The 26914-nt window shown below is 41.8% G+C and overlaps 1 long non-coding RNA gene and 1 pseudogene across 1 annotated transcript; both read right to left on the bottom strand.

Moving 5' to 3' along the window:
- Nucleotides 1-9031: 9031 nt before the first annotated feature.
- LOC147573792 (uncharacterized) lies at nt 9032-16658 on the bottom strand. The gene is made up of 3 exons (XR_015244445.1): nt 15348-16658; nt 13061-13152; nt 9032-9442 (listed from the first exon to the last, which is right to left on the bottom strand). It is a non-coding gene; the product is annotated as an uncharacterized LOC147573792 (long non-coding RNA).
- Nucleotides 16659-21719: 5061 nt separating this feature from the next.
- Nucleotides 21720-24181, bottom strand: LOC147573791 (uncharacterized; annotated as a pseudogene).
- Between the last annotated feature and the right edge of the window lie 2733 nt (nt 24182-26914).

Below are 26914 nucleotides of genomic sequence, written 5' to 3'. Positions count from 1 at the left end.
GACCACTGAATGGTCTTAAGCTGTTCCTGTACAATCTGTGGAACAAAATTGAAATACAATTGATGGAAAATAGATGGTTTCTTTGAAAAATAAATAAATAATAAGAGCTCCTAAAATTAATAAAGTTGTTTGGCAAAGTTATACTAAATCCATAGAAGCATTTCAAGCTTTGTTTCCCTGTAAACACTGCTTTAGCTGCATCCCACAAAGTTGGACATGTACCACTTTTATTAAATCAGTTCAAGATGGTACCTGATTAAAGACTTCCACTTTGACTCATGTTTATTCAGAAGTCTTTTCTGAGTTCAGATTATTTAGAATTTCCTAGTATCTTTTTGCTACTGACTTCTAGCTTCATCCCATTACAGTCAAAGACTGTGTAATTTCTTTCCTTGGTTTAGATTTGTTTTATGTTCCAGAATTTTGTAAGATTTTTTTTCTTTTTTTAAGTAGGCTCCATACCCAACGTGAAGCCCAAGGTGGGACTTGAACTTATGACCCTGATGAGGTCAAGGTCTGAGCTGAGATCAAGAGTCAAATGCTTAACCAACTGAGCCACCCAGGAGCCACTACTTTGTAAGATTTTAATTTTTTTAATGTTTATTTATTTTTGAGAGAGAGACAGAGTGTGAGCGGGAAAAGAGCAGAGAGAGAGGAAGACACAGAATCCGAAACAGGCTCCAGGCTCTGAGCTGTGAGCACAGAGCCCAACATGGGGCTCAAACTCACAAACTGCGAGATCATGACCTGAGCCGAAGTTGGATGCTTAACCAACTGAGCCACCCAGACACCCCACTCTGCACCCCACAGTGCACACTGGTTTCAGTGGTTTTTTTATCATACAGCTGTGCACGTATTAACACAACCATTTTTTAAATATTTCAATCACCACAAAAAAAAAAACAAAAACAAAAAACCTTGTAGCCCTCAGCCATCACCCTAAGTAGCCTTATCCCTCCCATCTCTGGGCAACATGAACTTACTCTGTTTCCATACATTTGCTCACTCGGGACATTTTCTATAAAAGAAATCTATCATCTGTAGGAAATGACCTTTACTTAGCACAATGTTTTCAAGGTGCATCTGGCCTGTGCCTTGTATCAGAACTTTATTCCTTTTTTTTTTTTTAAGTTTATTTATTTTGAGAGTGTGAGCCATCACGCACGCGTGCGTGCACAGGGCCCCAAATAGGCTCTCTTCACCAACCAGTGAGATGATCTGAAATCAAGAATCCGATACTTAAGTGACTGAGCCACCCAAGCGCCCCCTACTTTATTCCTTTTGAAAAACTTTTTAGGATGTAGTTTTATATACATAAAGCAAATTTTACTGTGCAATGTACAGGTCGAGCATCTGTCAAACAGCTCTTTCATCCCCCTGCCAGAAATTCTCCCTTTATGGAGCGGTTTGTGAGTTCGAACCCTAAATCGGGCTCCGTGCTAACATGGCAGAGGCAGCTTGGGATTCTCTCTCTCTCGCTCTCTCTTCTCTCTCTGCCCCTTCCCGACTGGCGTTCTCTCTCTCTCTCTCAAAATAAACGAATTAATTAGAAAAAGGTATTCTGCCTTTATCATCACATGTCTTGTCCCCCAGGCTCAATGAGACACCCCGCCCCCACAAAAACTTCCAACAAACCACGCTCGCATCCGGGGCACTATCTCTCATCCACCTCAGACGCCGAATCAAACCACCCAGGGACCTTCGAGCCCAGGGTCACTGTGCCCACCCAGCCTCCTCCTCAGCACCCAATCCCGAGCTCAGACCTCGGGCCTCACCACAGGGCTTCCGAGGGTTCTGCGGGGCCACCAGACCAAAGGTCAAGGACGGAAGCTCCTCGTGCACTTCGGCTCCCCGCCCGCCCACCGCACTTCCGCTTGGCTCACCGTACCCCTGACGCGCAGGCGCAGCAGCGGGTGGAAGAGCCCGTGGGGACGTCTGGGTGCCGGATTTCCCACCTCCACCTGTGAGGCAACATGGCCGCGCCCTGACCCCTACTTGCCCTTGGCGGCAGCCGCTTTAGGAAGCGTGCCAGCTTTGGTAAAACCACTTTGTACTTGCCCGGAGTCCAAAGCTGTCCCGCTTGGGCTGAAGCGATTGTAACTAACCACCCGTCACTAGGTCTTGCTTGTTATCAGCGAAGCACCACCACTTACCCAGCTGAGCGGCACGCTCCGCCTGGCACACGCACGTGGTTCGTATTTGTGGCATGTGTGAGGAAAACAAGCCATCCCTTCACAGACCCCTCCATGAATGTCCTCTCGCATAAAGCCCCATCATCAATGATCTCCCCCCAGATACTCCACAAGCACTGATTCCCCAAACCTCCAGTTATTATGGAACTAGCGCATTTGCTCCGTGGTGAGTTACAGATAACAAACTACACAAGGGGAGCTTGGGTGGATCGGTGGGTTATGCCTCTGACTTCCGCTCAGGTTTTGATCTCGTGATTTGTGAGTTGGAGTCCCTCACAGGGCTTTACACTGATGGCGCAGAGCCTGCTTGGGATTCTCTCTTTCCGTCTCTCTGCCCCTCCCCTATCATGCTCAAAATAAATACACTTAAAAAAAAAAAAAAAGGCAATTCCAAGTGGAATTGTCACAAAGGAAGTTTTATTTTCAGCAAATACGGAGATTACAGGGATTAACTCCCAACGCCCTGAATTTCCAAGGAGTGAGTTTCTTTTATTTAGGGTTAGGATGAATATTCAGAAAGGGGAGTTTTGTCATCCTGTGTAGAGGTGGAAATAAGGTCATGCCTGCATCTTAAGGCAATTGGCCTATACATACATTGTATGTTATGTTAATGAGGTTTGTGCTCTTCCTTAGGCAGAGATTTTTTTTAATACATATTTTTGTATTTAAGATAGAGCTCAAACAAGGGAGTGGGACAGAGGGAGAGACAGAGAGAGAGACAGAGAGAGAGAGAGAGAATCTTAAGCAGGCTCCAACTCAGGGCAGAGCCCATTGCAGGGCTGGATCCCATGGCCCTTGGGATCATGACCTGACCCAAAATCAAGTCAGTTGCTTATCCAACTGAGCCACCCAGGTGCCCCGAGATTTTAACATTATAATGAAGCAGAAATAAATGTCAGACATGGAGAAGGGGCTAGGTGCATGCTCCAAGAGCCAGCATAAACTGGATTCTTGGCCTCATCATCTTGGGCAAAGGGTTCAGGGCCTAGCTTACTTTTGAAACAGCACTTAAGAGTTTTGTTTTTGTTTTTGTTTTTACCACTGACTTTCTCTTAAATGGTTAGGCTACAGACTTAGTTTTTACACTACCTTTGTTCCCTAAAAATTCTTAACTACTAAGGTTCTTGCATTTCTTTGTAATCTAGACACCTCCTAGGAAGTTCTGCAAGAATTGTGCTAAGGCAAGTAGGGCACAGATTACAGAAAATAGCTGGGGGCCTAAAATGACTTGTCATTTTAGAAAATGAAATTTAAAAAACACCAGTAACTGGTCTTTTTCTGTGGACCCCTCTTTCTACTCACAAAATGGTTGCATTTGGGGGAGGGTGTAGGAAAATATTTGACCATTAAATATTGGGATAGTACTCAGTCTACGCATCCTCTTTTAATATCTGTTCAACAATTTTGGAGAGGAAATGAATGGACACTTTTCTAAGCCACCAAATTGATTTTGCTAATTGTCATGAACTACCTGTGGTCTCCAAAGAACAGAGTCCAAAACAGTTGCTTTGGACCACCATAAACCATCTTAGGACAAAAGATGATAATGATAATTCAATCTACCACTTGCACAATGCTCCAGGCACAGTTCTAAATGCTTTGCAAACATCAAGTTATTTAAATTTCATAAGAGGGGCACCTGGGTGGCTCAGATGGTTGAGCATCTGACTTTGGCTCGGGTCATGATCTCTTGGTTCCTGAGTTTGAGCCCCACATCAGGCTTGCTGCTGTCAGTGCAAAGCCCGCTTCGGATCCTCTGTCCCCCCCCCCTCTTTGCTCCTCCCCACTCCCACACTCTCTCTCTCAAAATAAATAAAATTTAAAGAATTAAAAAGCTATGGCAGAGGAATAATGGCCCCCAAAGATGCCCATGCCCTACCCTCCAGAACCTGTGAACATGTTACCTTATATGACAAAAGGGACTTTGCAGATGTGATTAAGTTGAGGATCTGAAGATGGTGAAATAATCCTGGACTATGTGGTGGGCCCAATATAATAATCACAGGGACTCTATAAGAGGAAGGCAGGAAGGTCAGAGTCAGAGTAGGAGATGTGAAAATGGAAGCAGAAATCAGAGTCAAAAAGATTTGAAGATGCTATGTGTCTGGCTTTGAAGAGGGAGGGTTTCTCATTTACAGAAAATTCAAAATAACTGCATGGAACCTGGGACCCAGATCTTGGTTTCTAATACCATTCTCCAATAAAATGAACCAGGGTTCCTTGGAGAAATGACTGACTGGAGGACTGAGGATATATATAAGTTGAGTCTAGAGCACCTTGTAGTTCAAAAATAAATAAATAGATAGATAAATAGAGAGTGTTCAGTGACAACAACAAATCCACAGTGATGGGGGTATTTTAAAGGGGCACAGGAATCAACTGAAAACAATCTCAATGGCCAAAATTGGAAAAAATCTGAGGAACAAAATAAACTAGTACTGGATTATAGCCCAAGGTATAAAATAAATGTCCAGGAATCCATACTGATATAAATGATTAAACAAATAAGGTAGAACAGGTAAATCTCCTAAGCAGAATTCCAAATAATTTATGTAGATACCTCACCTTCAAGGAGATAAAGCATTAGCTCTCTACTCTGGAATTGCGGGCTATCATGCACAGTGATTGCTTTCCAAAAAGCATAGTACACAAAGGGTCAGGGACGGGGGGAAGTAGGGAAGAATGACCTTATAATGGAGAAACCTGACAAATACATCTCATCTAGGTTCAAGGAAGTTGACAGTATGTCCCCTTGGCATATGATATTTTACTTCTGTGGTCTTCCCCCAAAACATAGAACACCTGTCTAATAATAAAAAATATTAGGCCAATCCCAATAGAGGGACATTTTACAAAATACCTGCCCAGCACTTCTCAAAACTGTCATGGTCATTAAAAGCAAGGAACATCTGAGAGACTGTCATAGCCAAGAAGGGACTAAGAGGTATTACAACAAAACGTAATATGGTATCCCAGATGGAATCCTAGAACAGAAAGGGACATTAGGTAAAAAACATAGTATGGACTTTAGTTAACAATAATGTAACAGTATTGATTCATTCATTGTAACAAATGTACCACATTAATGTTAGATGTTAGTAACAGAGAAACTGGATGTGGGATATATGGGAACTCTATCTATGCAATTTTTTTTTCCTGTAAATCTAAAATTGGTCTAAAAAACATAGTTTAGGGGAGAAAAAAGTTAACATAGCCAGGCTACCGGATAAATAGTACAAGATTGGGGCAGTTGGTTAAGTTCAGTTGGTTAAGCATCCGACTTCGGCTCAGTCATGACCTCACAGTTCATGGGTTGAAGCCCCACTTCAGGCTCTGTGCTGACAGCTCAGAGCCTGTAGCCTGCTTCAGATTCTGTGTCTCTCTCTTTATATATCCCTCCCATTTGTGCTGTCTCTCTCTCTCTCTCTCTCTCTCTCTCTCTCTCTCTCTCTCAAAAATAAATAAACGTTAAATATATGTGTATATATATATGTATGTGTAACAGTACAAGAGTAGCTAGTATAATAGAGGAAGGAGGGGCGCCTGGGCGGCTCAGTAGGTTAAGCGTCTGACTCTTGATCTCACTCAGGTCATGATCTCATGATTCGTGAGTTCAATCCCCGCATTGAGCTCTGTGCTGACAGTGTGGAGCCTGTTTGGGACTCCCTTTCTCTCTGCCCCTCCCCCACATGTGCACTCACGCCCTCTGTCTCAAAATGAATAAATTTTTTAAAAGACAAGGAATTTGGGGGGAGAGGAGATAACTTCTATTTCTGATCTTTATGATGAAGAAAGAACATCACAGGGGAGGGGAGGTGTTCTGGAGGCAAGCAAATATGGGAGTAGAGGCCAAATGTGGCAATACTTGTCAATTTGGGAAACACTAGCATAGAACCAATACCATCCGCTTTCAGAGGGATATTATTGAGAAAGGCGAGGAGGCAAGCCACAGGTACTTATCCAAGCACTGTTGAAGCAGGAAACCACGGCAGCTCTTGGCAAAGAATATTTTTTTTTTTCTTTCCTGAAAATCATTTTTTCTGGCAGGCTGACTCCAAGAAAGCCCTCAATGATTCCCAACTTTTGGTATTCATACTCTTCTGTAAAACTCTCCCCGCCCCCAGCATGTGCTGGCCTAGCAACTTGCTTCTGAGACAAGATGATAGCAGAGACAGTGGATTTAGATGTCATATGCACAATGTGATACTGTCTATAAACCATCTTCAAATGAGTTATGAGTCATTCACATAGTGATGAGGAAGAGCTCAAGGCATTCTATCTCAAAATACACATTTAGGAGATTTATCTGATGAAAAATGAGGGTGGACTTATGACAAGCCTCCAAATATCCATTGCAACCATAGGTTTATCTCCTTTGTGAGATCTCTGCCATTTGGCTAAAGATTCCACACACTTAACGTATCCGCAGACATTTCTTATTTCTGACACGAGGCCACAGAATATAACTGAAAACCTTATCCTATTCACCCCTGTAACTTGGCAGGTTTTGGGTGTTCAAACCCAGCACATTCCAAAGGACTGAGCTTTCTTCCAAGTTTATTATTAGGAGAGAGAGTGCATGAGCACATGAGCAGGGGAGGGGCAGAGACAGAGACAGAGAGAGAGAATCCCAAGCAGACTCCATGCTGTCAGCACAGAGCCCGACGTGGGGCTCAATCCCACAAACTGTGAGATCATGATCTGAGTCGAAATCAAGAGTCGGACACTTAACCAACTGAGTCACCCAGGCACCCCCAAATGGATTGACCTTTGACTTGGAGAGAACCTCTCAGCCCCTGGAGCATACTGCCTGAGAAGAGCGTCTTTGTATATTTGGGGTTTGGGCCACACGGTGTAGTTTATGCTAGCAATGTTTTTGGTAAACACCTGTTTTTGTTCACCTGTTGACTTTGAGGAGTGTGGAGCGTGAGTTCAGGTCAGACATATGGTTACTCCATTCCTACATAAGCACAAGTAAACACCCTGGGCACTGAGATAAAGGTGAGTTTCCCTGGTTGGCAATATTCCATATGAGGTGTCACATTGTGGCGGAAGAATTAAGCACTGTCCATACAATTCCACTGAGAAAAGGCAACTGGAAATATATACCTGGTTTCTCCTGGATTCTGCTCTATGCATTTTACATTTGCTAATTCAATCTGTAACTTTTCACTATAATAACTATAACCATAAGCATAGCAGTTCTTAAGAGCTTTATCAGCCCTTTTTGAGAATAATCCAATGGGAAAGTGACCTTAAGAACCTGATATAACTGTCTTCCTATAATTTTTTTCCTATGAGAACTTATTGATGATTTGGAAGTCAAGCTCACTACAATTCAACCTTCTAAGAGCCACTGATATTTAATGACGTTTATCTTTCCATTATCAGTGCTTCATTAGGGTACTCTCAGTGAAAGTTTTCAACTGCATAAAAAGCTAAAACTTTTATTCAAAGACTTTTCCAATACTCTGGTTTCTCTTCAGACTGTATAAATCTTTCACCTTTTAAAAGGCTTTTCCATAATAAGTGTATCAAATTTTCCTTATGAGTTTACTGTGACCTAAAATAAAACATAATTGGTAACTGAAGGCACTACCACATTGACAGTATCCATAAGGTTTCTCTCCTGTGCAGATTCTCTGTTGTCTCCTAAAAGTGCACATCTAACAACAGGTTGTCCTACAAGAACTATATTCCTATCCCCACTCGTGTTTAATGTCTGGAATACCACAGAAGGCCTTCCAGTCACTGTTTAACAGAGTTTTCCTCTTGTATGGGGTCTGTGATACACAATGAGCTGGGATTTCCACAGTAACAATGTTTCACCTTGACTAAATCTACATGTGTCTCTCTCCTGTGACTTGCCTTGTGTTTGATGAGGCATGACTTGTGAGAGGCTTTCCTACAATTGCTGCATCCATATTGTGTCTCTCTGTATGGATTCCCTGATGTCTACTGAGTACTGACTTTGTGAAATAGCCTTTCCCACATTCACTACATTTATAAGGTTTCTCTCCTGTATGAGTTCTTTGACGTCTCACGAGACTTGACTTCTGAAAGCAGGATTTTCCAGCGCCACTGCCTACATAGGGAGAATTTCCGGTGTCAAATCCCTGATGTGTACCGAGCGAGACTTCCTGGAGACAGCTTTCCCACACTCACTGCAACCATGGGTCTTCATTCTTCTTTCAGTTCGCTGATGTATCCTACAGAATACTTCACCACATTTAAGGTGTTTACACGGTTTCTCCTGCATGAGTTCTCTGATGTGCAGTGAGCTAAAACTTCCGGAGAAATTTTTCCCACATACACTGCATCCATGGGGCTTTTGTTCTGTATGAGTTCTCTGATGTCCAGTGAGCAGAGACCTTCTCATAAAGGTTTTACCACATTCAATACATTCATAATGTTTCTTTCTTTTCCTTTTCCAGTTTGATGTGTAATGAATTGTCAATTGGTGCTGATGGTGTTTCTGTATTGACTGCATTTAATTCCAGTGTAACATTTTTCATACTTAATACGAGGAAATGATTTATCTATTAAACTTATCGGTATTCTTCACTGCACAGCTTTTATTCTGGTTAACTAACTTTGAATTAGAGTTCAGTATGTCAAAACTACCATGACTTTGCCTTAAAGTAACAAGATTTCTTTACAGATTAAACATATTTCCAGATGAACTGTGTTCATAACCTCTTTCCATGTTTTTTTTTAATATGAAATTTATTGTCAAATTGGTTTCCATACAATACCCAGTGCTCCTCCCAACAGGTGACCTCCTCAATGCCCATCACCCACCCTTCCCCCCCCCCCCCCCCATCAACCCTCAGTTTATTCTCAGTTTTTAAGAGTCTCTTATGCTTTGGCTACCTCCCTCTCTAACTTTTTTTTCCTTCCCCTCCCCCATGGTCTTCTGTTAAGTTTCTCAGGATCCACATAGGAGTGAAAACATATGGAATCTGTCCTTCTCTGTATGACTTATTTCACTTAGCATAACACTCTCCAGTTCCATCCACATTGCTCAAAAGGCCATATTTCATTCTTTCTCATTGCCAAGTAGTATTCCATTGTGTATATAAACCACAAATTCTTTATCCATTCATCAGTTGATGGACATTTAGGCTCTTTCCATAATTTGGCTATTGTTGAAAGTGCTTCTATAAACATTGGGGTACATCTTTCCATGTTCTTTAGCTTGTTTTGGATTTCCAAAGGCCACTGCATATGATCACCAACTTCTCAAACTTCTAGGGAAAAAAATGAATTCTTTCACAATAATGTTACAGAACATAACTGCTTCTAAAATACCATGGTTTGGGCTAGCTCTCTGACAATTCTACTGTCACATGAAAGAAATCATTAAGGGTAAATTTCTTTCTTGGACAAGAGGAGAAACACAATGAAGTAAAATTATAACGTACCAAAAAAAAAAAAAAAAACAAACAAACAAACAAACCCAAACCAAACCAAACCAAAAACAGTTGAAACAGAATCAATGGTAGAAAATTTCCAATTAGTAAAACTTTTTGGTGCTCTTCGAATAGATCCTTGCAAAATGGGCACAGAGGATGAAGCAGAAATGTATCTCATTAACACAAGATCAGGTAAGCTGGAGAGACATCTGATCTAATATGATGAGGGGACGTAGCCATTCATTCTACCAATATTTATTGAATGTATACTATGTATCATGTATTGTAAACAGCACTGGGGTACAGACTAAAGAGAAACGTTCTCTGCATTCCAGTGGGCAAAAAGAGAACAAAATGGAAGGAAAGAAATAAGACAACTAGAGACCAAAAAGTGGTTCAAAGGATATGAAAAAGAATGGAAGTTGATCAACTTTACATAGATAATCAGCAATGAGAAAATAAAAGTTGAGCCAAGAAACCAGGAATAAGGAATGTAAAGAATTACAGAAGGTTTTGTTCAAGTACAATGGCAGTGCAAAGGCCTGGAGACAGAGGTTTGGGCCAGATCAAGACAGAGAAAGGTAGCCAGTAGGTCCTGAGTACAATCCCAACACAGGGAGAAAGAAGAGTTAATGTTCAAAAGGTAGATGGGAGTTAGATCATGTAGATCTGACAGGAGGAATCAGAATCTGACGCTATTACCAGTGACAAGCCACTGGGAGTTTTGAGCAGGTGGCATCATGTTCCGATTTACATTTCCAAAGGATTCCTGACTGTTACACAGATACTGATGGGAGAAGGCAGAGTGTGGGAGAGAGAGGAAACAGGAAGTTAATGTAGTAAGGCAGCCAAGAGATAATGGTGGCTAGGTCAAGAGCAACAACAGTGGAGATGTCAAGTGGATGAACTCAGGATACATTTAGGAGAAAGAAAAGACAACATTCAATGTTGAATTCAATGTGGGCTGTGAGTAAAAGGGAGGAATCGCAGGGTTTTCCTAGGCATTTGGCTTAAATGCCTAAGTACTGGCTGTACTGTTGAGGAGCATCAGGAAGATAGGTTTTCAATGTGGGGAAAACCAGGTCTATATTTTGAGGCACAAACATTTTGAGATGGTTATTGGATATCTAAGTACAGACTCAATTGGAGATAGGAATGTGGAGGAAGATTTTGGCTGGAAGACAAATTTGGGTGTTATCTATATAGAAATATTACCTAAAGAGAAATGACTAGGTGAGGTCTCTCTGGGAGAGTTAAAAACCAGGAAAATGATGACTCAGGCCTTTACGCATTCTGACTTTTAGGGTTTTGTAAAGAGGAAATGTCCAGAGAATGAGGGAGGCCCTTCCAGGAGCAAAAGAGAAGTGACTCATGACCAGGGAAATAAGCAGGTATAGGTATTTACTTAGAACAAATTCTGGAAGAGGCAGGTCAGAAAGCAAAATTTCTTTCAGTGGACATCCTGCTCCCGAATCTTGTCTCTCTTATTAATTCAGTAATACTGCTACCAAGTTAATTTCCCTAAAGTGCCCTTCTCTTACAATGTGGGGAAGATTGCTGTAGTCAATGCTCTAACTTTCTGTCTGAGGTTATTCTCATATAAGGACAAGAAGAGGATCATCCATGTGTCTTTTAAAATTTTTTAATCCTGTGAATTTTAAAACCAAAAAGTTGGTGGGGCGTCCAACTCTTCAGACTCTTGATTTCTCAAGTCATGATCTCACCGTCATGGGTTTGAGGCCCACTTTGGCCTCTGCACTGGCAGTGCGGAGCCTGCTTGGGATTCTGTCTCCCTCTCTCTCTCCCCCTTCCCACTTGTGCTCTCTCTCTCTCTCCAAATAAATATTAAATACATACATACATAAGTAAAAAATAAAATTAGGCCAGAGAACCATCTAAACCATCTAAGCATCCATTAGCACAACACTGCTGAACTGTCACTTTTTCCTTTCAAGTCCCTTAAATAATGGAACTACAGACTATAATAGCTGGCTTTCTCCTGTTACATTCCCCAAGCCCTCTTCTTGCCAATGACACTCCTGATTCTTCCTGAATTCTGTATTTATACCTTAGTTGTTGCATATCTGGAATTCATCAATTAAGGGATCCTCATTCTAGATCAAGAAACTGGGGCACTTAATCTTCGACTTGTAGAGACTGGTTTAAAGGAAGCTAACTTGGAATTCAAGGAATAGAGAGAAAACTAATTTTTTTAAAAATGTTTATTTATTTTTGAGAGACAGAGAGAGACATGGCACGAGTGGGGGAGGGGCATAGAGAGAGGGAGACACAGAATCTGAAGCAGGCTCCAGGCTCTGAGCTGTCAGCACACAGCCCAATGCGGGGCTCGAACTCAAGACCTGTGAGATCACAACCTGACCGGAAGTCGGACGCTCAGCTGACTGAGCCACCCAGGCACCCTGAGAAAACTAAATATAAGCAAAATATTGTATCTTGGAGTCTCTGGATCACAGAGGGATTTAAATATCATATAGTTGGTAACAGGGTTATAACTAGGATTTTTTAGACTAGGGAAACTAAACCAAGAGTAACAACGAAGATGAATCAAGAGAAAGACCTGATCCCGTAAATATATGTGGAAATCAGCAAAGTATCCATGAGTTTTATGGTTTGATTTCAGGTGAAACCTAAGATTGTGAATTTCTTTGTTTTGTTTTTTTTTTTGTTGTTGTTATTTAAGTGAATTCCATTATTTCAGTACATTTGGGAGCTATAATTCATCCTGAAAATTACAATATTTATAGCTCCTCCCTTACCATTTCATTATAAAAATTTTCAAACATACACACAAGTTGAAAGAATTATACTCTGAACAGCCATATGCCCACCTCCCTGATTCTACAGTTAACATTTTGCTACACTTGCTCTATCTCATATTCGCCCATCCAGAATGAGGAACTAAATACATAAACATCAAAAGACCAGGTTGTTATGGAAACACAGCACTCAAAGTGGGTTGAAGGTCAGGAAGGGAAATTAGTATTATCCAATGAAGCAGGAAAGTTCACTAGTCAGAAGACAGCGATGAATCTGAAGTATTCTTTGCAGAGAGGCATGGAAGACTGGATTTCCAACGCAAGAGAAGAGGAAGGAACATACAATGGCCCTATGGTTGGCAACGAAAAAGGGAAAGATTTGAGAATCCTCAGTATGAAAAAAAATCTAACCAAAACAAATCAAGACCCTAGATGAACTAAATCAGGACCAAATCCAGAGGTGGGAACACAGAAGTATTTTCCTCTAAATGCATAAGCGATGAATAACATAGGAAAGCAATAACCAGAGACTCCATTTAGATATCCTTAGAGACCATCAAAAGTTTAGAAACTAGAAGATGAGTCACCTCCACAGTATTTCAAAGGTGTGAGGCCTTCACGAACCAAGGAATTTCCTTCTATTTCTCTTCTACCTGGATGCTTCTCATTCACTTACCTGGAAAGCTCCAAGCATGGTTTTCCTTTTCCATTTATGGTTTATCTCCTAGCTTCAATTTGAAGATTTCCATGGTCTGGTATTTTGGTACCCTATTAGGAAAAATTACAGAATACTTGGAAAAATATATTTGGGCACGATATGCAGACATTGTTACATAATACCTTTTACAGATTGTGCAAGTACACCTTGGACTAGGGCTTATCCTGAAGAGTGGGAAGAACACTCCCCCATCCATCTAGGAGACTGAGAATCTACCGCTTACAAAGTTCAAGTCTTATGTAGGGGTCAGCAGACTAAGGCCCATGACTGTAACTAAGAAGAGTTTCTACATTTTAAATATTATAAAGAAAAAAGGAGAATATGATACAGAGGACAGTTAGTAGCCCATAGGGCCTACAGTATTTACTACCTGGCCCTCCAGAAAAACTTTCGCAACCTCTCTTACATTATTCAGCACTTCAGATACCCCCCAAAATCAGTCCACAATTGAGAAAGACGAGGTGTCAATTGGACACCTTGAGTGACACAGGGAACCAGTCCTTTCCGCCACATTGCTAGGAGCTGCCCACTCCTCCCAGGTGAATTGCACAGCTACATCTTCAAATAACAATGATCCTGCAGCAGTAAATTCTTTTTTTTTTAGATGGTATGTTTTGTTATGTTATTTGAGAAAGAGCACACATGAGCAGGGGAGAGGGGCAGAGGAGAGAATCTTAAGCTGCCTCAACACTCACCATGGAGCCCAATGCAGGGCTCGATCCTACGACGATTATGGGATTATGGGATTATGACCTGAGCTGAAATTAAGACTCAGACGCTCAACTGACTGAGTCACCCAGGTGCCTCGCAGTAAGTTCTTCTTTCATCTGAGGTGATTATTTGATAGTTTGGAAGAGATCTGTGGAAATCTAATCATTCCTAATGTATAGGCTGTATCTATACATGTGAATTTACATTATATATTGTGGAAGAGAGGGAAGTCTTATATAGACATCCTGCTACTATAATTCAGTCATCCATTTACTCAATAATTCAGAAGGTTTTCTAAATTAAAGGGGCACCTAGGTGGCTCAGTCGGTTAAGTGTCCAAGTCTTGGTTTCGGCCCAGATCGCGATCTCACAGTTCATGGGTTTGAGCCCCACATTGGGCTCTGTGCTGACAGTGTGGAGCCTGCTTGGGATTCTCTCTCTGTACCTCCCCTCCACACTCGCTCACTCACGCTCTCTAAATAAATAAATAAATACACTTTTAAAGAAGAAAGAAAAGGGGCGCCTGGGTGGCTCAGTCGCTTAAGCGTCCAACTTCGGCTCAGGTCATGATCTCATGGTCTGTGGTTTCAAGCCCCGTGTCAGGCTCTGTGCTGACAGCTCAGAGCCCGGAGCCTGCTTTGGATTCTGTGTCTCCCTCTCTCTCTGCCCCTCCCCTGCTCATGCTCTGTCTCTCTCTGTCTCAAAAATAAATAAAAACATTTTTTAAAAATTTAAAAAAAAAGAAAGAAAGAAACTCTACTGGTAGTTCTATACTCAAAATCCAATTCAGCAAAATGGTTTGAGAGGCCATTTAAACCTTAATTCATCTCGATAAATCTAGGTTTTATACCTTGAAAAGGATGGGATAACAGAAGGTATTAAAGGAACTCTAGAAGGAACAACCACCAGTTCAATAAATGCTTTATGCTGGCCAGGTGTACAAATGTATAAAAATTCACTTTATTATGTGTATGCTATACCCCAATAAGAAAGCACAAACGTGCATATGTGTGTGTGTATGCACGTGCATGGACACACACACACACAGGAAATAGAAAAACAACCACAGAAAGCCTCTTCATGCCTACACCAGAAAGCTGCTATTGAAGCCACTACCCACTGTAGGGCCATCGAGAAATTTATTGAAATTTCAATGCCAGGAAATATTTATGTCTCTGAGTAAAGGATCTACTTTCTCTGTACAAAACTGCAAATCACGTAACATTTAGTGCTTCTCTTGCTGGAAATGGCTGCCAAAAATATTGGAGATAATCTGGGTAGCTTAACATAAATAATTCAGAGTCTTTGTTTTTTTAATTAATATTCTGACTTTTAAAATTCTGAGCAGATTCTATGACCTACACTTCCACCATTCCAAGTTTGCCTTGATTTTGACATTATAGTCAATATTTAGTTTTCTACAAATTCAGGCCTTTATCAATGTGTATTTTTCCCACTAATCAAATCAATTTGTATAAGCCTCCACAAATGCAACAGGAAAGAAAGGAGGGATAAAGAAATCTGTAAAACTCACTTGGACCTTGGTCCTTTCCTTCTGCTCTTAGAAAATGGCCAGAACTGAGATCTTTGTCCTTTTATTCTTCTAGATTGTCACTCAGATTCTGGTCACAGATTTCACAGGTCATGTTAATGACGTCCCCAGAAATAATGCTCCCTGCTCCTGACTTCACTTGATTCTAAGGACTCAAAAGCAAATTCACTTTAAGCAGTATATCCCCCTGAGCCACACACCTTGTCAGTGGTACCACAGGTGCTGTGGTAGGCAGAATCGTGCCCACCAGAAGATATCCACTTTCTAATCTCTGGAACCTGTGAACATGCTACATCACATGGCAAAGGGGGATTCAGGATGCTGATGAAATTACAGTTGCTAATCAGATAACCCAAAAATAGGGAGATTTCCTGGATTATTCAGGTGGGCCAAATGTCATCACAAGGGTCCCCATAAGTGAAAAGCAGAAGAATCCAGAGAGATGTGATGTGACAAGAAATCCACACACCATTGCTGGCTGTGAAGATGAGGGGAAAGGGAGACAGGAGGCAAGGAGCGGGGACGGCCTCTGGAAGCTGGAAAAGGCAACGCAACAGATTCTCCCTTAGAGCCTACAGAGAAGAAAGTATTCCTACTGACAGGAAAATCCTTAACTTTAGCAGAGGAAAATCCATGTTGAACTTACAATCCATAGAACTGTAGGGTAATAAACTTGCGTCGTTTAAGCCACTAAGGTTATGTTAATTTATTACAGAACCAATAGAAAACTCATATAGGTGTCCCCTAACATAAAATCTCAATACTTTAGGGGCGCCTGGCTGGCACAGTGGGTAGAGCATCAAATGTTTGATCTCAGGATTGTAAGTGCAACCCCACGCTGGGTGCAGAGATTACTTAAAAATAAAATCTTTTTCTTTTTTGAGAGAAAGTGAGATCAAGCACCAGCAGGGGAAGGGCAGAGAGAGAGAGGGAGATACAGAATCCAAAGCAGGCTCCAGGCTCTGAGCTGTCAGCATTTCTGGCTTGCACTCTGTCTCTCTGTCTCTCAAAAATAAAATAAACATTAAAAAAAATTTTAGAAACCCTGAGACAATGTGCATTGTTTTAAACCACTAAGTTTGTGGTATACAGCAATGGAACACTAATACACTGAATGAGATAGAAATTTTAAATATCAAAACTAGTGAGAAGCAGCTAAGGCAATACATGGAGAAATTTATATCCTGGTATATGCTATCTACTTTTATGTACATTAGTTCACTTAATTTCACATCCCTTGGAAAGATTTATTCAAGGCACATGGATAAGGGGAAAAGCACTATTAAAAAGACAACAGGTGGGGCACCTGGGTGGCACAGTCGGTTAAGCGTCTGACTTCAGCCAGGTCACGATCTCGCGGTCCGTGAGTTCGGGCCCCGCGTCAGGCTCTGGGCTGACAGCTCAGAGCCTGGAGCCTGCTTCAGATTCTGTGTCTCCCTCTCTCTCTGCCCCTTCCCCGTTCATGCTCTGTCTCTCTCTGTCCCAAAAATAAATAAACGTTGAAAAAAAAAAAAAAAACAAAAAAAAAAGACAACAGGTTTGTTCACACCCTTTATTCTTGAGCCAAAATTATTTGCAGATAATAAGACTGCTCAACTTAAAAAATGTAAATGTGGGGAGCCTGGGTAGCTTAGTCAGTGGAGTGTCCAACTCTTGATTTCAGTTCAGGTCATGATCCAAGGGTAGTGGGATCAAGCCCCACGTCAGGCTCCATGCCTGTGGAGTCTGTTTAAGATTCTCATTCTCTCCCTCTCCCTCTCCCTCTCCCTCTCTCTCTCTCTCTCTCTCTCTCTCTCTCTCTCTCTCTCTGCAACTCTCCCTGGCTTGCCCTCTTTCACTCTCAAATAAAAAATAAATAAATAAATAATGTAAAGGAATTCACTGAAACTTTCTCTTTCAATAATACCAAGAGCAAGTCAATTGCTCTTTTACAGTACAACATTGAGAAGCAGGGAATATTTTTTTTTTAATTTTTAATGTTTATTTGCTTTTGAGAGAGACAGAGTATGAGCAGGGGAGGGGCAGAGAGACAGAGAGGGAGACACAAACTCCGAAGTAGGCTCCAGGCTCTGAGCTGTCAGCACAGAGCCCAACGCGGGGCTCAAACTCACAAACTGTGAGATCATGACCTGAGCTGAAGTCGGATGCTTGACTGACTAAGCCACCCAGGCGCCCCAAGAAGCAGGGAATTTTTTTAAGGTACTACTTAGCAACTGCAACGAAGCATAAACTACCTAGGACAAAGAATAACCCAAAATTTCTGAGACACACATGAAAAAAGACACAACACGTTGTAGAGGTGGTGGGTAGGAGAATCTGGATAAGCAAAGAATCATATTATAAAAAAAGTATAAATATATAAGTCAAGCCTATTTAAAGTAATGTATACATTTAATATGACTCTAGTAAACTTGCCATTGGTTCACCCACCTGATGTGACACTATTATATAACCTTTTTATACTATGGAAATATGTTTATAATTAGAAATTAAGTGGTATCTATGTTATACAGATCATTCCACATGTGAAAGTAGCACAAAGAGATTAATCATGCTGTGGTTTTCAGTGGACATCAGAGCTCAGGCTAATTGACAGAGATGCTTTTACTTGTATAGAACAAACCTGAAAGGAAACCTCCAAGAAAAAAATGTAGGGTAAACTCAGAGACAAGAAGGACAAAACACATCTCTTATAACACCTCACTAGATCTTACCTCATTACTGTTTGTTAGGAAGATAAGGACAAGATTGTTAATGCTGCAAGACAAAAGACTTTTATGAGTACCTTGAGCAATATATGGGCTTGAAGGAGTGAAATGGATTTGGATCAGCTGGAGGAATGTATCATCAAGTCTATTCCTAGTAGTCAACATTTAAGCCTCAACCTTAACCTACCTACTCTCCAGGGATACAGGGTCTCCAAGGCTCCAGCCTCTTGCCTCTTCTGTACATATGTCTCCAGACATAAAATGGCTTCCTCCCAAAACAAAAACAAACACTGACTCCAAGTTAAGTCCGAAATCCAAACCAGAAACACCCGTTCACTAACACCCTTCACCCCAGGCCTCCCTGTGTCTGAGCCCCACAGTGGAGTGTGATCCTGGACAAGAAAGCACATTCACTGATACACACCTACCACTCCAGTTCTTGGTCGCTGAGCCCCACAAACAGAATCACTCACACTGACAACCAACACTAACAGACCCTCTGCCATTATTTTTTTTTTTAGTTTTATCTTTTTTTTTTAATTTATTTTAGTTATCATACAGTGCAATATTGGTTTCATGAGTAGAATTTAGCAATTCATCACTTACATACAACACCTAGAGCTCATCAAAAGTGCCCTCCTTAACACCCATCACCCATCTAGCCCATCTCCCACCCACCTCCTTCAATCAACCCTCAGGTTGTTCTCTATCATTAAGAGTCTTGTGGGGGCGCTTGGATGGCTCAGTCGGTTGAGCGTCACACTTCAGCTCAGGTCATGATCTCACAGTTTGTGAGTTTGAGACCTGCATTGGGCTCTGTGCTGACAGCCTGGAGCCTGCTTCTGATTCTGTGTCTACCTCTCTCTCTCTCTCTCTCTCTCTCTCTCTCTGCCTCTCCACTGTTCACTGTCTCTTTCTCTCTCTCAAAAATAAATAAACATTAAAAAAAATTTTTTAAGAGTCTTGTGGTTTGTTTCCCTCTCTTCTCTCCCCCCCTTCCCATATGATCATGTTTTATTTCTTACATTCCACATATGAGTGAAATCATATGGTATTTGTCTTTCTCTGATTCACTTATTTCACTTAGCATAATACATTCTGGGTCTATTACTAAAGGCCAGATTCTCCAGCGAAGCAAAAGAAATCCCCAGAAGGGCCCTTTACTGGCCTCACAGGCACTTCACTCCAGAGACACGTGCAGAGCCCTACCCACTTGACGCTGAACTTCTCTACACTCCACCGCATCTACCACAGGCTGGACCCCCTTCCGAAATGACCCCCATTCTCAAGCTCCCCCACCTCCATGGTGGTTAGGGACGCTTCAGGTGGAGCTGGAACCTTCACGACGTTCCTGGAAGTCGAGTTCCGCCCCCAGAGGCTCAACACAGAAGTGGCCACCCCCACCTTGGCGATCTGGGTCCAAGCGGCCAGCAGGAGGGCTGCCAAAAGAAATTGAAATCGCTTTAGGGGTGTCACCTTGCCTTTTCCTGCCGTCTTGTTGGCTACCAGCGCTGTGATGAATGCCTCAGAGGCCGGCACTGGCCCTGCAGTTTTCTACCGAGCCTTTCGGGAAGATGGCGGTGCCCGTGAGGACTAGGCAGGAGCACTCCCACAGTCAGGAAGTGCAGCTGGCGGGGAAGACCCTGGCAGCTGCGGGCTAGAGGCCTTCCCATGGCCTTCGAGCTTTGCAGAAGCCAAGACGTAGGAAAGGCGGAGGCCAGACCGCGGACCAAATAACAGAGGCTCAGGCTCCGAGTTCTGCCAAAACTTGACAACGGGGCCCAGCGCGGGTGAGAATCAGTAACGTGTGAGAATCAGTAACGCGGGTCTGGATTAGGCAGGTCAGAGACCTACTGGAGGGAGGGAGCTGCGAAAATGGATGCCCTCGGGGCCTGTCTAGGGGGCTGGATTGGAGGCTACTTCTAGTAAGTAGAAGGGAGCCTCCCTCCCCATCTTCTGCCACTCTCCCCCCGCCTCTCTCTTAAAAAAAAAAAAAAAAGGAGGCATAACCTGACTATACATCAGCAGGCAGTTTGGTGCATTAAACACATCCCTTCACCAGAAGTCAGGTCTATAGCCGTTACAAAAGCCAATTACAGGGATGTCTTGGTGGGTCAGTCGGTTAAGCGTCTGACTCTTGGCTTCAGCTCAGGTCATGATCTCATGGTCTGTGAGTTCGAGCCCCACATCAGGCTCCGTGTTGACAGTGCAGAGTCCGCTTGACACTCTCCCTCCCTCCCTCTCTCTCTCTGCCCCTCCCCTGCTCACTCTCTCTGAGTCTCTCTCAAAAATAAATAAACTTAAAAAAAAAAGGCAATTATAAAACCATCAGTATTTTTTTAATGACTTCTTGAAAGCATGGCATAGTGATCTCCACACAGTATTTATATGATCTTCTTATGGCAAAAATTCATAAACATAGGCATTTCAAAACTTTGAATGGATTAAAACATAATTCTGAGTATATTAAGGGTTTGGACTTGAGATCAAGAGACTCTTCACTGAGTATGTATCCACGAAATTCTAATCAAGAGATTTATTAACAGTATCAAATATACTGCCTCATGCATGGCCACAGCCCCTCAAACTAGGGAGCTCTAAAATGGAAGTCCTTTTCCCCTCCAGACTGACCTTCTCTTATTCTCTTTCTCATCCAGCATCACTATTATGCAATAAATCAAGAATGGAAGCATGAGAGTTACCTGGATTGTAGATCACTGGAGGTTGATATGACAACATCAGGGATCAACCCAAAACATAACCTATGTATTATCTTCACAGTCACCACCGAAAAATACATGAAACTGCAAGTCTATAAAGGGCTTAAACAGAGAGACTGGGGAACCTGGCCAACTGAGGGAAAGCCGCACTGAAGAAATGATAATTGAAGATGATGAAGGATGAAGAAACCAAAAAATGAGGGGAAGGAGGAGTCCTTCTTCAGAAGGAATAAGAGTACTTTTGTTATTACCACTTTTTCTGCTTTGTCCCTTTATAAACAGTTATTAAGTCTCTCACGTCACAATGAAAACACTCTGGGGCAACAAGTCTGTTCCTTAGAACCCTACTTCCCTTCAGTGACAAAATATACTTTGGCCCGTTAATATGTTCACTCGCTTTCCAAATCTATATATAATTAGGGTTTTTTTCTTTGTGCTAGAAATATGAAACCATGGAAACCAACACTCCGGTATAATCTTCTGGTGCGATGGAAATGATGACAGATTCTCTCGTGGTCTCATGTTTTTGCTCAGTGCCAGTGCTGTCCAGTTCTCTAACCACTATTCACATACGGCTGTTGAGCACTTCAAATGCGGTCAGTGTTACTGAGGCAGCGACTTTTCATCTTCCTGGTTCAGAATTTTGTAAACATTAACATTTAAGTAAAGCCACTAAAATTAGGGAATTTATAATCTCCTTAAGGAAATAAGAAATAAGCATTTTTCAAAAAAGAAATACACATTTAAAAAACAAAATCATTATTAATTTTATTAATAAATTTATTTATGGGGGCACCTGGGTGGCTCAGTCGGTTAAGCGTCCAACTTTGGCTCAGGTCATGATCTCATGGTTTGTGAGTTCCAGCCCCGCATTGGGCTCTGTGCTGATAGCTCAGAGCCTGGAGCCTGCTTTGGATTCTGTGTCTCCCTCTCTCTGCCCCTCCCTCACTCACACATACTCTCTCTCTCTAAAATAAATAAACATAAAAAAAATATTTTTAAGTAACTTGTGTACTATAATCTTAATCATTAGTCTTTCCTCCATCTTCCAAAATATGCTCCTTGAACCAATTAGTCCATGTCTATTCCACTTAATATGGATATTTATGTCCTTTCACTAGATTAGCTGGTGTGTAAAGGTACCACATAAAGATAATCCATGGAGCACCTGGCTGGCTCAGCCTGTAGAACATGTGATTTTTTTTTTAATTTTTTTTTAATGTTTTTATTTATTTTTGAGACAGAGAGAGGCAGAGCATGAGCAAGGGAGGGGCAGAGAGAGAGGGAGACACAGAATCCGAAGCAGGCTCCACAGAGCCTGCTGTCAGCACAGAGCCCGAGTCGGGGCTCGAACTCACAGACCGTGAGATCATGACCTGAGCCAAAGTCGGATGCTTAACCGACTGAGCCACCCAGGCGCCCCAGAACATGTGATTCTTAATCTCTGGGATGTGAGTTCCCCAGCCCTATGGTGAACAGAGAAATTACTTGAAAAAAGTTAAGTTAAAGATGATCCAGGTTACCTCAGTGCTCTCTCCAGGAGACCAGGGGCTTTTTCTGTTTTGGCCACCACTGTATATTCAGCTCCTAGAACAGGACCCAGTACAAATGAAGTATTTAACAAATACCTGCCTGGCTGCAGGCTGTCCCACTATGACCACATTCCTATTTGCTAGAAGTCTACTGATGTTTAATGGAGTCTGACAAGCCACAGAAGCCACCTGCACAGTCACCATGTTAAAAAGGTTTTTCTCTTGCAGGACAACACTGGTCTGTGAGGACCTGTGACTGAAGGAGGATTTTCTACCTTGACTAAATCAATTTTCTGATGTTTAGTGAGGACTGACTTCCCTCAAAAAGATCTCCCACATTCAATGCAACTATATGGTTTCTCTCCTGTATGAGTTCTCTGATGTATAATGAGCTGGGTAAGGCTTTCCCACATTCACTACGTTTAAAGGGTTTCTCTCCTGTGTGAGTTCTTTGATGTTTAATGAGACCTGTCTTCTGGGAACAGGATTTTCCACATTCACTGTCCACAAAGGGAGCCTTTCCTGTGCGAAATCTCTGACGTGCTAGAATCCAAAGCAGGCTCCAGGCACGTCTTTTGGCTGAAGCCTTTCCCACACCCATTGCATATATAAGGTTTTTCTCCTGTATGAATCCGCAGCTGTACCATGAGATTTCCCTTCTCGATGAAGCCTTTTCCACATTCACTGCACATAAAAAGTCTCTCTCGTGTGTTTTCTGATGTACACTGACCCATGATTTCTTGAGGAAGGCTTTGCCACATACAGTGCATTCATAAGGTTTTTCTCCTGTTTATGCGTTCTCTGGTGTTCAGTGAGGATGAACTTTCTGGAGAATGTTTTCCTGCAAAGACTGCATTTGTGGGGTTACCCTCCTGCATGAAGATTCTGGTGACCAGTGAACCAGGACTTCTGAATGAAGTGTTTCCCATATTTACTTCATACGTGAGGTTTCTTTGTTTTTTTAATTTTCTGATGCTTGATGATTTGGCACTTAGTGCTGATAGTGTTTTGCTTTCAGGGGATTTAATTTCATTCTGAAATTGTTCATGATTAACGTGAAGAAAGGATTTCCCATCTACAGTATGCTCTGCAGTGGTTCTGCTCTGGTTAAGTAGTTAAATTTGATTTCATACTTTTTCCATGTAAGTCAAACATATCATGTTTTTGCCTTAACACCAAATGAGTTTTGCTCTGAAGAAGAGAATTTTCAAATGTGTTACGTTTGTGTCATTGTTCTAGGCTATTTTCCATGAATTCATTTTGTAAGTGCTCTGGCAGATGACCATCAAGTTTCCAGATTTCTAGAAAATAAAAAAAATTAATTCTTCCGCCATATTGACTAAAATAAAAGTATTTTTTAAATGTTTATTTTTATTTTTGAGAGAGAGAAAGAGTGTGAGCAGGGAAAGGACAGAGAGTGAGGGAGACACAGTATCTAAAGCAGGCCCCAGGCTCTGAACTTTCAGCACAGAGCCTGACGTGGGGCTCAAACCCACAAACCGTAATATCATGGCCTGAGCTGAAGTCAGATGCTTAACTGACGGAGCCACCCAGGCATCCCTAGAATAAAAGTATTTTTTTTAAATAGCTTCATTTGAGGTGACTTCATGATGAACCTATTATATGAGTATAAATAAAACTCTGTGTTTAATGTTCCTTATATATTAGAAAAAAACAGTAATAATGAATAAACACAAATTTGGCAACTTTCCAAATATTGCAGAACATGCAGCCTGTGCAATACACACAATTTACCGTGAGCAGCAGACTACAGGTTGGAGGGTTGCCTCATCCAAACTGGTAAGAGACTCCGTCACTTCACAAATCCTTACTGATGACGACTGTGAACTGGGCATGGTGCTCATGTTGGGGACACACATGAGTCCTCGTGTTCAGGAAGCCTACACCACAGTTTGGTAAAACCACTTAAAGGGCAAAGAAAGACACAAGGAGAACAGCTGCAGGTTGTGAGAATGAGTGGGAAGGATCACTGGAGATGGAGAGAAGTGCAGGAAATCAGGTTACACTTGGAAGACGGGCCTCCCTGGAGGATTCATTGTCATTGTCGTGGTTGCCCTTGGGGAGCAACAGTATGACGCAGCAGAGAGCTCCAAGCACATGGAACCTACACCTCAGAGAGATGTCCCCTTTCCTAAAAGAGAAGCCCCAGTCCCAGCACCTCCTCTTCCGTTACTACCATCATCATATTCCAAATACCATTTCATGGCAGCACTTTTCACCCTCTAGACATACAATATATCTTCTTATTGGATCAGGTTTATGTTTTGTCATCTTAGAATGAAAGTTCTTTCTCTGTTTTTATGCTTTTTCTCACTGCTGTTACACTAGGCTATCAAGAAAAAATTCATTAAAAAAATGAATCAAGTAAGCAATCGTGTGTGGAAAACACTGGGGAGTTTAGGGAAAAAAATAGAAATCTCTGCGTGAGCAAGAAATAACTATTATCACAGGGACACAGAGAAGAATTTCATGTCTGACAAGTAGTATGGTTAACTGGGACTTAATGTCATCAGGATATAATGGGAAGAAAATGGAAGCTTTCAGGAAGCGAATGCAATGGTAACATCAACAATAACCAAGAGGAAGATCAGAATTAGTAAATACACAAAGGAGTTAAGATAAAGTAGGCATGAGGCATGATCTGGCTTAGGCCTGAATGGAGAATGGAGGATATTAAAATATCTTTTTTTTTTTTTTTTTAATTTTTTTTTCAACATTTATTTATTTTTGGGACAGAGAGAGACAGAGCATGAACGGGGGAGGGGCAGAGAGAGAGGGAGACACAGAATCGGAAACAGGCTCCAGGCTCTGAGCCATCAGCCCAGCGCCTGACGCGGGGCTCGAACTCCCGGACCGCGAGATCGTGACCTGGCTGAAGTCGGACGCTTAACCGACTGCGCCACCCAGGCGCCCCAAAACATCTTTTTAGTTAAACTTTGTGAACAGCTGAGGAGTGCCTGGGTGGCTCAGTCAGTTGAGTGTCCAACTTTCGATTTTGGCTCAGGTCATGATTGCAGGGTCATTGGATCGAGCTCCGTGAGGGCTCCATGCTGAGCCTGGTGACTGCTTGGAATTCTCTCCCTCTGCCCCTCTCCCCTACACGCACTTGACTTCAGCTCAGGTCATGATCTCATGGTTCGTGGGTTCAAGCCCGCATTGGGCTCTGTGCTGACAGCTGGGAGCCTGGAGCCTGCTTCCAATTCTGTGTCTCCCTCTCTCTCTGCCCCTTCCCAGCTTGCACTCTCTCTCCTCTCTCCCTCCCTCTCTCTCTCTCTCTCAAAAATAAATAAAACATTAAAAAAAATAATTAAGAAAATGCATGATGTAGGTGGTTCAGTGGATTAAGTGACCAGCTCTTGATTTTGGCTCAGGTCATGATCTCACAGTTATGAGATGGAGCCCTGCGTTGGGGTCTGCACTGACAGTGCAGGGCCTACTTGGGATTCTCTCTCTCTGCTCCTAACCCACTCACACTCTCTCTCTTAAATAAACTTTTCAAAAATGCATGATGTATAATTATGTTCATACACAGTGGTAATGTTTAGGAATGGTTAATTATATCATAAAATTATAAAGAAAAGCACGAAAGTGTTTGCTACACTAGCAAGATGGTAATTACCTTTGGGTGTGAGGACGGGATATAATTGGGAAGAGGTTCACAAACAGCACTGGGGTGTTGGCAATGTTGTTTCTTAACCTGGGTAGTGACTGTTTATATATGTATATTTCTTTTATACTGATTAACTTGTAGATATTTTAAATTAACAAAGAAAGGGAAGAGCTGAAATATACTAAGAGACTGTTATGTTAAAAGGCCAATAATACGTATTTGCCTCACTACAAATACCTATCCAGTCAAAGGAGAAAGTGTAAACAAAGAAAATAAGGAATTAGTGAGAGGTATGACTCAAATAAGATAAAGGGCTTTTTTTTTTTTTGTCTGAAACAATACTATGAATATTTTTATGCCGCTAAATTTAAAGTCCTGGATTAATGTTCCTAAAACATGTTAACTCCAGACATTATAGCAGGTGAATTTTAATGATAGGCAATAAGACAAAGATGTCCACTACCACCCCACTTTTGAACTCTATATTGCAGAGGAGAACCAAAGCATTAAGAATAAATTATAAACATTAGAAACTGGAATGAAAAATTAAGGTTATACTCAGACAATCTGGGCGCCTGGGTGGCTCAGTCAGTTAAGCATAGATTTCATGGACTTCAGCTCAGGTCATGATCTCACAGTTGGTGAGTTCAAGCCCCGCATGGGGCTCTCTGCAGTCAGCACAGAGCCCCCTTCGGATCCTTTGACCCCTCTCTCTCTCTCTGCCCTTCCCCCGCTCGCATTTTCTCTCTCAAAAATACGTAAACATTAAAAAAAAAAAAAAGTTATATTCAGACACCATCATCATGGACATAAAAAGAGATTCAAAGAATTACTAACATAAAAGAGAAAATGCTCCCCCAGAAACCAGTAAGCAGATTTTCACAGATAGCTGGCTGGAACCGCACCACATACTAAGCTCATTTCACAGAAATTCAGTCATTAGCAATCGGACCACCAC

The sequence above is a fragment of the Puma concolor genome, chromosome E2, assembly GCF_028749965.1.
Source record: "Puma concolor isolate L17-30 chromosome E2, mPumCon1.1.hap2, whole genome shotgun sequence".
NCBI classification, from domain to species: Eukaryota; Metazoa; Chordata; class Mammalia; order Carnivora; family Felidae; genus Puma; species Puma concolor.
This window is presented reverse-complemented; position numbering and strand designations above follow the sequence as displayed.